Here is a 10921-nt window from a genome sequence, read left to right on the forward strand (position 1 = left end):
TTATGAAAATGCAGTACTTACTATATACATATGTAGTTTAAAAGCATATAACTTTTGAGTCAAATATTTTTAGACTCCCTGATCATTTTAGATCTTTACAACACAGTGTGAAGGATCATTTTTCTTTCATTGCTTATCTAATTTCTGATGTTATCACTTTGCATATTATAAGAAACTTTGTTAGATTCTATTTTTCTGCTTTAAGAGGATTTTTTTAATGATTTCTTTTTTAATGTGGTGGGGTTCATTGGTTGGGGTTTTTTTCCCCCTAAGTGGAAAGTCAAGTGTCTGCTTTAAAACTCCTTGCACTGATGGTTTAATTTCCTTCCTTCGTTACTGGAAAACATCAAAGAATCAGAAGGATATTTTTGCCTGAATGTCTGTAGGCAGTGATAGAACATTCCCAAACACTACCTATTTAACCTGAGTTTTCTTTACTGACACAGTCATTAATTTAAATTAAATTTTAAAAATCTTCAGATTATCTAGCTGGGAGTCCTCCAGAAAGATGTGTGTGTTGCATGTTCCAATGTAATGATGCTGTCTTCACTAAAGTTAAAGGGGACAAAAACCCCTTGCTTTTGGGATGGAATGGATTCCTTCCTGATTTCTTATTTTCTTTTTTCATCTAGTTCTTCCTTCAATGAAATATTGCCTCTGGACTGCAGGAATAGTAAGAAAAAAAGTGAATATTTTAGCAAAACAAAAATTTTCCAACGACTCCAAAAAGATTGCCAGAGGACAAAATTCTAAAGAAGACATATAAATGACACATGAAAGAAAATCTGCATGAATCTCTTGGTGTCACCAACTGTGTGTCTGAGTTCAAAGGGAAGAATGATTAAATTTGCTGATTTTAATTTCTCTTTATGAAATGGTATCACAGAAAGGAATTATCTTTCCGTTACCTTTTCTTCCGTTTCCAAGTGGGAATATATTCAGAAACAGTAGAGAAAACATTACAATTTCCTTCTGAAAAAATGGTGGAATAGTTTGATTACACCAGAATTGGAAAATGAAAGCTGTTTGCAAAGGTTTGTTTAAAACATGTCCTTAGATATCTTTTTCTTTTTGGTAAATATTTTACAGTCTTTTTTTGTCTGCGTAATGTTCTGTAGTACAGAAAAAAGAAGATTCTACATCCTCGGAAGATAATTTATACTTAACAAACTCCACTTTCAAATTATGAAACTAATTTTTCCTGAAGCATATCTTCAGATTCAGAAAGCGTTTTCTCTATACAGTCAGAATAGCATCTTAGTTTTCAAAGCAGGAAATATATAAATATGTATTATTGCAAACAATTTTAAATAATTCTAACCAATTCTAAGAAATATTTCTATACATAGTCTTTAACAATCTTTAAACAGACTTTAACAGAGTTGCACTAATAAGGTGCAAAATGCTTTCCTAAAACCAAAAAAAAGTATCATAAACTGCAACTTAAAGAATTTGTTTCTGTTTACCATGTAGTTTAGAAAGTAAGTTGCTTTATAGGAGGAAAATGTTTTATGAATTGTTTTTTCATCAGATGGCATGTTTTTATAATCCACTTATTTAACTGCTCAACACAAGTCAATACAGGGTAAAGAATGCAATAATTATCTTTTGTTTGAAGTACTGCAAAAATATGTTTAGCACTCACATGAAACTAACAGCTAAGAATTCTATTTCTGGATTTTCTATTGATTTCCTGCATGTTTTTGCGTGAGTAATACTTCTATTCTGCAGAGTGCAGCCCTGCTCCTTACATGCTCCTTACCTGCTTACACTGATTATTTGTGAAATGAAAGCTCTAGTCTCTCTAACTTTTGAAAGCTGTAAAAGATATAAATTCTGGCACTTAGAGTATTTTATTTTATGTAATGTAAAAGTACTCAAAGACAACATGATGACTCTTAAGAAGTATCCAGCAAGTACTGGATCTGGAAGTCTGAACAAATTGGCATGGATGAGATAGAGAATACTAAATGTAGCAATAGTAATATTCAGAATTTCAACATATCTATGTCTTTGTGTTCAAGAATTTTCAGACACCTGAAATTTCCGTATAAAGAAATAGTGCTTTCCTAAGTGGCTTAATTCCACTGAAAATAATGAGTCAAATTATAATTAAATTTACTGCCACAAAAACTTTGATTCCATGCAAGGAAAATTTATGTTTTCAGTCAGTCACCAAGCTGATGTGACAACTCATACAATAAAAGGCAACTTATTTAAAATTGAAAAAAAAAAAGAAGAGCCATTAGACATTGATATTATTGTATCGCTCAGAAAAGAGTCAGGAAATAAACTTGGATAAAAATGATTTATCATGAGGTATCAGCGATCTAATCTTAGAAAACAATCAGTTTATTCATTTAGTCTATGGAATTTTTCTCACAGGCCTCAGAAGAATGTGTGTGGATTTTAGCTGAGTTAATCTGGAGGAAATGAAATCTTTAATCTTTTAAAAGATTGTAATGTTTCTTCTTGCTTTGCAGCCACTAATACCAGGAGACAGAGAAGGTAGTTACAACCTAGCTGATAGACATATGGTGTAGCAAAGCTCATTAGTTCTGTTGTCATTAGCAGAAAGGTTTATTACTTAGGAGTTGATCTGTGGAGAGAGAAATTACTGAATGTTGTGTTGCATTTTGTATGACTTGAAACTTCTTTCACATATGATTGGACATCTGGCTGATGGTCTCTAGGAACCATTGGGCTATCCCAGCAGTTCCAAAATAAATGTCACTACTTAGTCTGTAAGTTGAATCCATGTCATAGCAGAAGAGAGTATTTGCAGGAGTAGGACACAGTCCAGGTTTCTGTGCAGCTCTTTTCCTTAAGAAGAAGGTCTTTACTCCGGACTGGCTGAAAGACCACAAATGTCTTCTCTTGCTCTGGTCAGCCCAGGAAATGCAGAAAAATTAATTCATTTCCATTTAAGGAAAAGGGAAGCAATGGCATTGCGATGCAAAAAACCCCACTATGAAACTTCAGAAAGGCATCATAATTTAACTAGAATTAGCCACAATATACTGAATCTGCTGCTACTGCCTTATGCTCAGATTTGCATAGTATACCCCTATCATGTTGCAATGGATAGTGCAGTTTGCCTCGACTATCTTGGAAGAAGGCACCAAATTATAATCATAACTATCTGTGAGTTGGGCCATATTGTCTAATAATTTTATAGCCAAGTTTTTGGGATCAGGATGTGAGTTTGAATATTTGTTGTTATTTAAGGATTGTGCTGTTAGGAGGATGTAGTCATTCAGTTTTTCAGGCATACTAGAGGTATTGCCTATACAACTGAATTTCCTGTATGGAAAGAACAAATTTTCTATGTCTCACAAACATGCTGAAGTGTTCTGAGAATAAGTGCCCAGTGCATATTTGGGGACTGGCCTTGATGCTGCATGGTTAGTATGCTAATATTTCAAATTAAGAGTTAAAATTAGCAATGTGGCAGCAGTTTCACAGTGTGTCTGCATCTGAATGATGTCAAACTAGAAAAGCGTACCATAGTTCTGCTAAGTGCAAAAATGTGAGTGCATGTGCTTGTGTCACTGTTGGTTGTTTTGGTACTTCCATTGTCTTTTACCTTCACAGAAAAAGTAAAGGGATAATATGCACAAGGACAGTCATCAATACTAAATTGAATGTTATTGACTGAGTGAGCTACCAACTCACAGTCATCAGCAAAAAGAAGGTCGCTGATGAAGAAATCAGCCATATGTGTCTGCAGACTGAACAACTTACATCAGTAAGAAACTGAATAAACATAGCTCTGTCAGTGGCACAAAGTGCTTCCTTCTGCACAACAGAAAGGAGATGTAAAGGAGTATGGAAACTATTTATGATATTAAAGAGATCTTGCCATTTCCACCTATCTAACCATCATCTTATTACAGAGGCTTAGATAAGTCAGAAAGAAAATTTGCAGGGCATTCGTGGGTCTGCCAAAGCTTTGAGAGTCCCTTATAATTCACATTGTCAAAAGCTTTAGCTAGATCAACGGTCAGCAAGCAAAGACTGTAACTTGAACTGATACTATTTGAAGAGGATCATGTGTATAGTGTTACTTTCCTAAATAAGTCCACATGGAAGTTTTGGGAAGACTGATTACAAAACAGAACTTGAGTTGCTCAGTTTAGGTATGCTAGGATTTTCCTAGCATCAGATAAGAGAAATTCCAGAATAATGTTCACAGTTTGCATCATGATTTTTTGTAATAGAAATTGTTGGTATCTTTGAATTGCTGTGAAATTGCCTCCTGCTTTCATATAATGTAAGAAGACCACATGGTGTTCGTGCTGCTTTTTCAAATGTAATTTAGCGCCGTGTCTTTTCCAGGCCTGTATTGTACAAAGTCACTGAGTGTGCTGTTTCGATGTCAAGACTTTGTAAAAGAAAGAACATTTTTGACTGAAAAATTTGACAAGTCATCTTTGCATTTTGAGCACAGGAGACTATAAATTTCAGTGTATGACAAATTTCTGTCATTCTCAGAACTGTGACTAAGGATTTTTTATTCTACACTTCATACTGCCAAAGTATTGTATTAAGTTTGTTGAGCTTACGTGCTATAACAGGTGAAAAGATATGTGTGCTGTCACTCTCTTACCTATGCAAGAAGTATATAATACAGGTACAGAAACTGCATTGAGTAGGCTGATATTGACAAATGGCAGGTTTAGTTTTGAGCTCTTTTGTCTAGTGAATGGTATTGATTTCTCTAGATTCAATGCTACTCCAGAGTGCTTTCTGGAGTGATGTTTTTATGTTAATTTAAAGTGCGTTTATACCATTTTGTGACTACATTCTGTGTTAATGGACACCTACTTCTGTCATGTCCAATACAGTCTTGGGCCTCTGTTCTATATGTAATTTGTGCCACTATCAAATCTTATTACCTGCAACTGCTGGTTTTCTGTTTGAGTTTTCAGCTGACAATCCAAAATTCATGGCAATGCTTGAAGACAGAGGTATAGTTTCTGAAAATTGACAAGAGCTCAGGATAAGTTAGAGGAATTGGAGGGGAAAATAGAAGCAAGCAGTGTACTGGTTTTTAAATTGAGGAAATAGTCTGGGTTTTTTTATCACAATTACATAACTATCTGAACAAAAACAGAAAGAGGGTTCTTCTTATGAAATCTCCAAATACAAAACAAAATGTAATTTTAATTCAGGCTGAAACAAACAAACAAAATAATCAGAGTATATCTGATCTGTAAAGCTTTTTTAAAATCAGTTTGGCAAATACAAATGCATTTATGGTTTATATCAGAGTTGTCTGATCTGTGTAATTTTTCCCCAAAAGGGTGTGAAGCAATTTGTCCATCTCTCTGCACCTTCAAAAGAAGGAAGTTGAAGCAGTCTTTCAATCCTGTTACTGTATTTCTGGTGAGTTAGTGATGATGTCCCTCCCAGATGCAGTAGAGTAACACACTATGGCAATAATATATAGATAAAATACAGTACAGAAACTTGCACTGTGCAAGTAATGGATAATCTGCCTATGCACATCATATTTAAATTATATCCTAACACCTTTTTGTACAATATCATTTCTATTGAAACAACAAATTAAAGGCATAGGTTAACTTGGTATTGTCTCCAGAGTTCTCAGTCTTCTGTTAACCTACTCATATTTTTTATCATTTCCATTCCCCACTCCTTATTCTTTTAAATTCTTTCTGCAAACAAAACATCCTCACTGAGAATCAATCTCCCTTTCTTCCTTCCTCTCTCCTTTTATATTCCTCTTTTTTTCTCTCCTTCTTCTTCTTCTTCTCAGTTTTCTTCTCCTTTCTTGCTTTGTCATATTTAATGGAATTAAGAAATTATGTAAAGAAAATCTCAGGGGCACTGACCACTAAGTTTTTTTTGGAGGACACCAGAGGAAAAGCACCAGGCAAAGAAATAGCAGAACATTGTTTGGTGAAATTCAGAGTATACAGTTGTTATAACAAGCTGTTCTTATTACCAGGAGAAATCAGGACCATGCTTAGGTCTTGCATACCTATCAAGTGGGATTACACTTCTGCAACATACCTGAAATGAGTAACATAATATACAAATAGGACATAAAATGACATTCCTTTTTATGCTTTTAGTATGTGTTTAAATGACTGATATATGACCATGTGAGTCAGCAGTTCTCAAATTGTGTGCTGTGGTCCATAGGAAGCCTCTTTAGCACTTAGTACTGTTTTCCACCTGCCCTCCTCCAATCCTAACCTAAAGATAGATGAAATACATTACCTACTTTACCAGTATCTTGCCAGTTTTTATATTTATTGCATTGTCCAACTCTTGAACTGATTTGGTGTATGTTTTTAGTAATGGGAAGAAAGTGAGAAAAACTTTTTTGAGGCAGTTTGTAAACTTTCTAAGCAGGGTCAGCATAGCAACCACGGGAGCTGGACTTCACTCTTTGTCTTTAGACTCTTTCATAAAAATTGCAACTCATGGTTCCATCAGGTGACACCAGCATGAGCACATGCCGCCTTCTGTGTTTCTTGCTACTGCCACTTAGAAAGAATTATTTTGGAGCTCTGTAGGGTTACCTTTTCTCCTTCTCTTTCAATAGGGGCAGTTTTGTCTGTTGTCTTTGCTTCTTTCCTCTGCCCTCTTGTTGGGAGAGTAGAGGCAGTGACAGTACCACAATGAAGTGCTTGGCTGTGCCAGCAGCAATTAGCTGCTCAAATAGTTGCTTCTCTTCCCTAGAAAAAAGCCACTAAAGCAGATGAAAGCATCCTGTGGGCTGGACTTGATCCGTGGACTACCTGTAGAATTTGCAGAACTCGTTAGCATCTCCTCTATTGCTTATAGTCTGCTAGGTGTAAAGGTATATTTAATTTAATTTTAGATGTTATATTCCTTTAATGAGACAGAGTGTGTTTCATAAAGACATTACTTGCAATATATAAAGCGGTTTTGTGAGGGTAAAATTATGTACGTCTTGGACATAAAGTGCTTGCTAAAGGGCTTAATGGCATAAATATTTCTACTGCTAGAGAATGAAAGTCCACCAGTAAAAATCAAAGCATATGTTAAGTAAGATCTTAAACAAATCTGTATTCAAAAATAATAAAGTTTCATGATTTAATTTACAAACTGCAAAGAAAGCAAGGACACCACATTTATGTAAAGATTCTGCTTATCTATGATTTATTTTTTTCTGAAGACTGAAAGGCCAAATCCCGAGAACTTCAGTGGAAGTTACGTGCAGGATTCTGGAAGAATTATAGTCCGTGATAGTAGTTGACTACCTTCTAAGGTGTTACAAAAGATATTAGAGGGTTAAATGTTCAGCTTGTAGCTGCAACTTTTAAACTTGAGCTTGGGAAATTTAAATTCAGTAAACATCCTTGCTACGTTCTTTTCAGAAAACAAGTCTCATGCATTTTTATGTGCTTCTGTATTATTTAATATGTTACACCTTACTTAGACTTAGTCAGAGTTCTGAAAGAAAATAAAAAATACAACTGGGATAGCTGTTAGATGTACTCTGCCAAATATTATTTTGCCCAGGTCATGTGTAGGGTGCTATCATTAGTGTTCCATGCTAGCAATTTTATTGTTGTTTGAATTTTTTTGTTGTTGTTGTTTTGTGGCCTTTGTTATGGCCTTGGGCCTCAATCAGCTCATTAAAAATTAAATTGCTAATTATAACCTGGCTTTGTTTTCCACTTTGATCAGAAAGCACAATAGGTTCCTTAAGTGGATTTACCCATAAAATATTCTGGTAATGAGAATAGAAAAGGCAAGTTTAATAACTTTAATATCAAAACAAAAGCTACAGAAATTCCACCCAGAGGAAAATAACAAAAATTTTATCTAATAAAAAGATAAAGCTCCTTGAAATACCAAAATTCCGTTTTCTAGCTTATTAAATTAACATCTTTAACAATTCGAAGTAGGTATAATTTCCACTACTTCTCCTATGGCTAATGCTCCTCTTCCATCAGCCTGAACATTACAGCATTATTTAATTTGTACTGCAATAACTTGAATTCAAAGGAGGAGATAGAACTGTTTAAAAATCATAGAGAAAATTTGCTGAATGCTGTTAATTGCCCATGTTTTAACTGTTTTTGCAGTTTTACTGTGTTCACTCATTACTTGCTATGCAGGAACACTTAGAGATTTTAGCTCATAGGCATTTCCTCACATAAAGATTTGGAAATGGGTGGTGGTAGAAACATAATATAAAAATATATGTAATGTGAAAGCACAAATCCACTTAGTCAAATCTGCTGTTTCTCACAGGATCTAGGGGAAAGTATGAGAGTAAGAAAAAAATATATTGATACATGTCCAGCATCTTAAGTGAGCTTTCTGTGACCTTTGGCACCAGTGATCTCTTTCCTATACAGACAGCAATGATCTTAAAACAGAACATTCGCAGGTAAACATGAGTGTTTGATTTTTGTTTTTATTATTCTCTTTTCATTAGTCTTCTTTTGATTTCTTTTGTTATTCCCTTTTCATTAGTCTCCATTTCCAAAGGTTTCACTCATTCTGAAATGAGATCAAATCCCTGCAACTGAATGATCAGTTGCAAACCATGGAGGATGAATAGTTCAGCTATGGTTCTGAGTGATGAAAACACACAGGAAATGTTTGTAGTAAGAGGTGGGAAATAATTCCTAATGGACAGAATTAATTAACAATTACTATAAAAACCAAGAACCAGTCTGTCAAATGTAATTTTCACTTACTAGTTCTTAATGAATAAGGATCCAAAACAAATAATTGAGAATGACTTTGGGAAGGAATATGAAATAAGTTTGCTCATACTAGTAAGCTAGCTTCTGAAAATTGAATTAAAATGAAACTTAGTACTACTTTTAAATAAATACAGAAAGATGAAACATTTATGTTAGCATTTCATCATAACATTATAGCTATCAGGCAAGGGTTGGCAAGCTTAATATTTGACAGGGTTTTCAAGCCTGGACTACCACACCTTGAGAAAATAAAGAGGCTTCAAAGCTTGTCTACCTCCAGAGAGGTCTTGAAATGAGATAGAGACAGTAAAAGGTGACTTGTCAACTCCAACTGAAATCCCTGAGCATGATCACAGAATCATAGAATCATAGAATCAGCCAGGTTGGAAGGGACCTCTGAGATCATCAAGTCCAACCCCTGATCCACTACCGCTGTGGTTACTAGAGCATGGCACTAAGTACCACATCCAGTCTCATCTTAAAAACCTGCAGGGACGATGAATCCACCACTTCCCTGGGCAGCCCATTCCAATGCCTGATTACCCTCTCTGTAAAGAATTTCTTCCTAATATCTAACCTAAACCTCCCCTGGCAGAGCTTAAGACCATGCCCTCTTGTCTTACTGGGAGAAGAGACCAACCCCCACCTGGCTACAACCTGCTTTCAGGGAGTTCTGGAGAGTGACAAGGTTTCCCCTGAGCCTCCTCTTCTCCAGACTAAACAATCCCAGCTCCCTCAGCCTCTCCTCATAGGATTTGTGCTCGAGTCCCTTTACCAGCCTTGTTGCTCTTCTCTGGACCTGCTCCAGCACCTCAACATCCTTCCTGAACTGAGGGGCCCAGAACTGGACACAGTACTCCAGGTGTGGCCTCACCAGCGCTGAATACAGGGGAAGAATCACTTCCCTGGACCTGTTGGCTACACTGTTCCTGATCCAGGCCAGGATGCCATTGGCCTTCTTGACCACCTGGGCACACTGCTGGCTCATGTTCAGCTTCCTGTCAATCCAGAGTCCCAGGTCTCTTTCTGCCTGGCTGCTCTCCAGCCACTCTGTCCCCAGCCTGTAGCACTGCATGGGGTTGTTGTCACCAAAAGTGCGGGACTTGGCACTTGGCCTTGTTGAACCTCATCCCGTTGGAATCAGCCCAACTCTCCAGTCTGTCCAGGTCCCTCTGAAGAGCTGTCCTGCCTTCCAGCTGATCACATGTGGCAAAGGGCTGGAAAGAGATATTTTCATGCTCTTATGACTGACTTGTTTTTCAGTCAAGAAGGGAGTGAGATCTTTCCTTTTTTATCACATTTGTAGTCATCTTTCTTTTTTTTTTTTTGTAAGAATATAATAAGCACAGATTGAGGATGTAAATTAAAAGACTGCATAGGCAATACTTTTCAAGTTGACTCCTCTGTATTATTTTCAGATTTTTGGGAAATGTTAAAGGTCAGAATTTGTGTACTGTCATTCAAATCTTTTGAGTTTAGAACTTTACAAGAAAAGTTCAAGAGAGAAGAAAAATATTTTGCACATCTATTTGTCCTACTTGTAAATTTCCTCATAACTGTCTGGAAAATGATTGAAAAGTTATTATTTTCTTTAAAGTATATTGTATTATAAAGGGTCTTTTCATGATAGATTGTATAATAAAGTGTCTTTTTATAAACAACTTATAACTTCAACAAATTATTTAAGTTGAAAAATAAAGCTGCCTTGTGGATGGAGTGCATTAAGTCATCAGCACATTTTGAGAGCTCTGAAACTGTCTCTGGGTATTAATACTTGACTAAGTTATTCAGTTTTGCAATCTGCTGTTCATATATATATTTAAATGAAGACATTTTCCTTGGAAAATCACAGTGGCCTAAATTGATCTCTGATTTCTGTAAATAGCTTGAATGTATTTCTTCACAGGATGTGTACACTGTATGCAGAATAATTTTTATAATAAATATATTAGAAGCTTTCATGTGTACAAACATGAAGAATGGCAAGATTTTTTATATGTTCATATTATTTATAATCACAGTCTGTTTTATGAGTTATTTCCTATATGGCAGTGATTATGAATGTGCTAGGATTTTTCAGTCTTTGGTTGAATGTTGTATTAAATAATTACTGTTCAGAACAATATGCTGATACTGGTCAATGATTTGAAATAAACTTTGATCCATCATTAAAAAACTGCACTTCCTATATATTTTATCAA

The 10921-nt window shown here is 35.5% G+C and overlaps 1 long non-coding RNA gene across 1 annotated transcript; it reads right to left on the reverse strand.

Moving 5' to 3' along the window:
• Window positions 1–420: 420 nt before the first annotated feature.
• Window positions 421–9067, reverse strand: LOC113964495. The gene is made up of 5 exons (XR_003533209.1): window positions 8960–9067; window positions 5972–6039; window positions 4899–4979; window positions 1763–1818; window positions 421–662 (listed from the first exon to the last, which is right to left on the reverse strand). It is a non-coding gene; the product is annotated as an uncharacterized LOC113964495 (long non-coding RNA).
• Window positions 9068–10921: the final 1854 nt, after the last annotated feature.

The sequence above is a fragment of the Neopelma chrysocephalum genome, unplaced genomic scaffold, assembly GCF_003984885.1.
Source record: "Neopelma chrysocephalum unplaced genomic scaffold, ASM398488v2 Primary Assembly neopelma1_42, whole genome shotgun sequence".
NCBI lineage: Eukaryota > Metazoa > Chordata > Aves > Passeriformes > Pipridae > Neopelma > Neopelma chrysocephalum.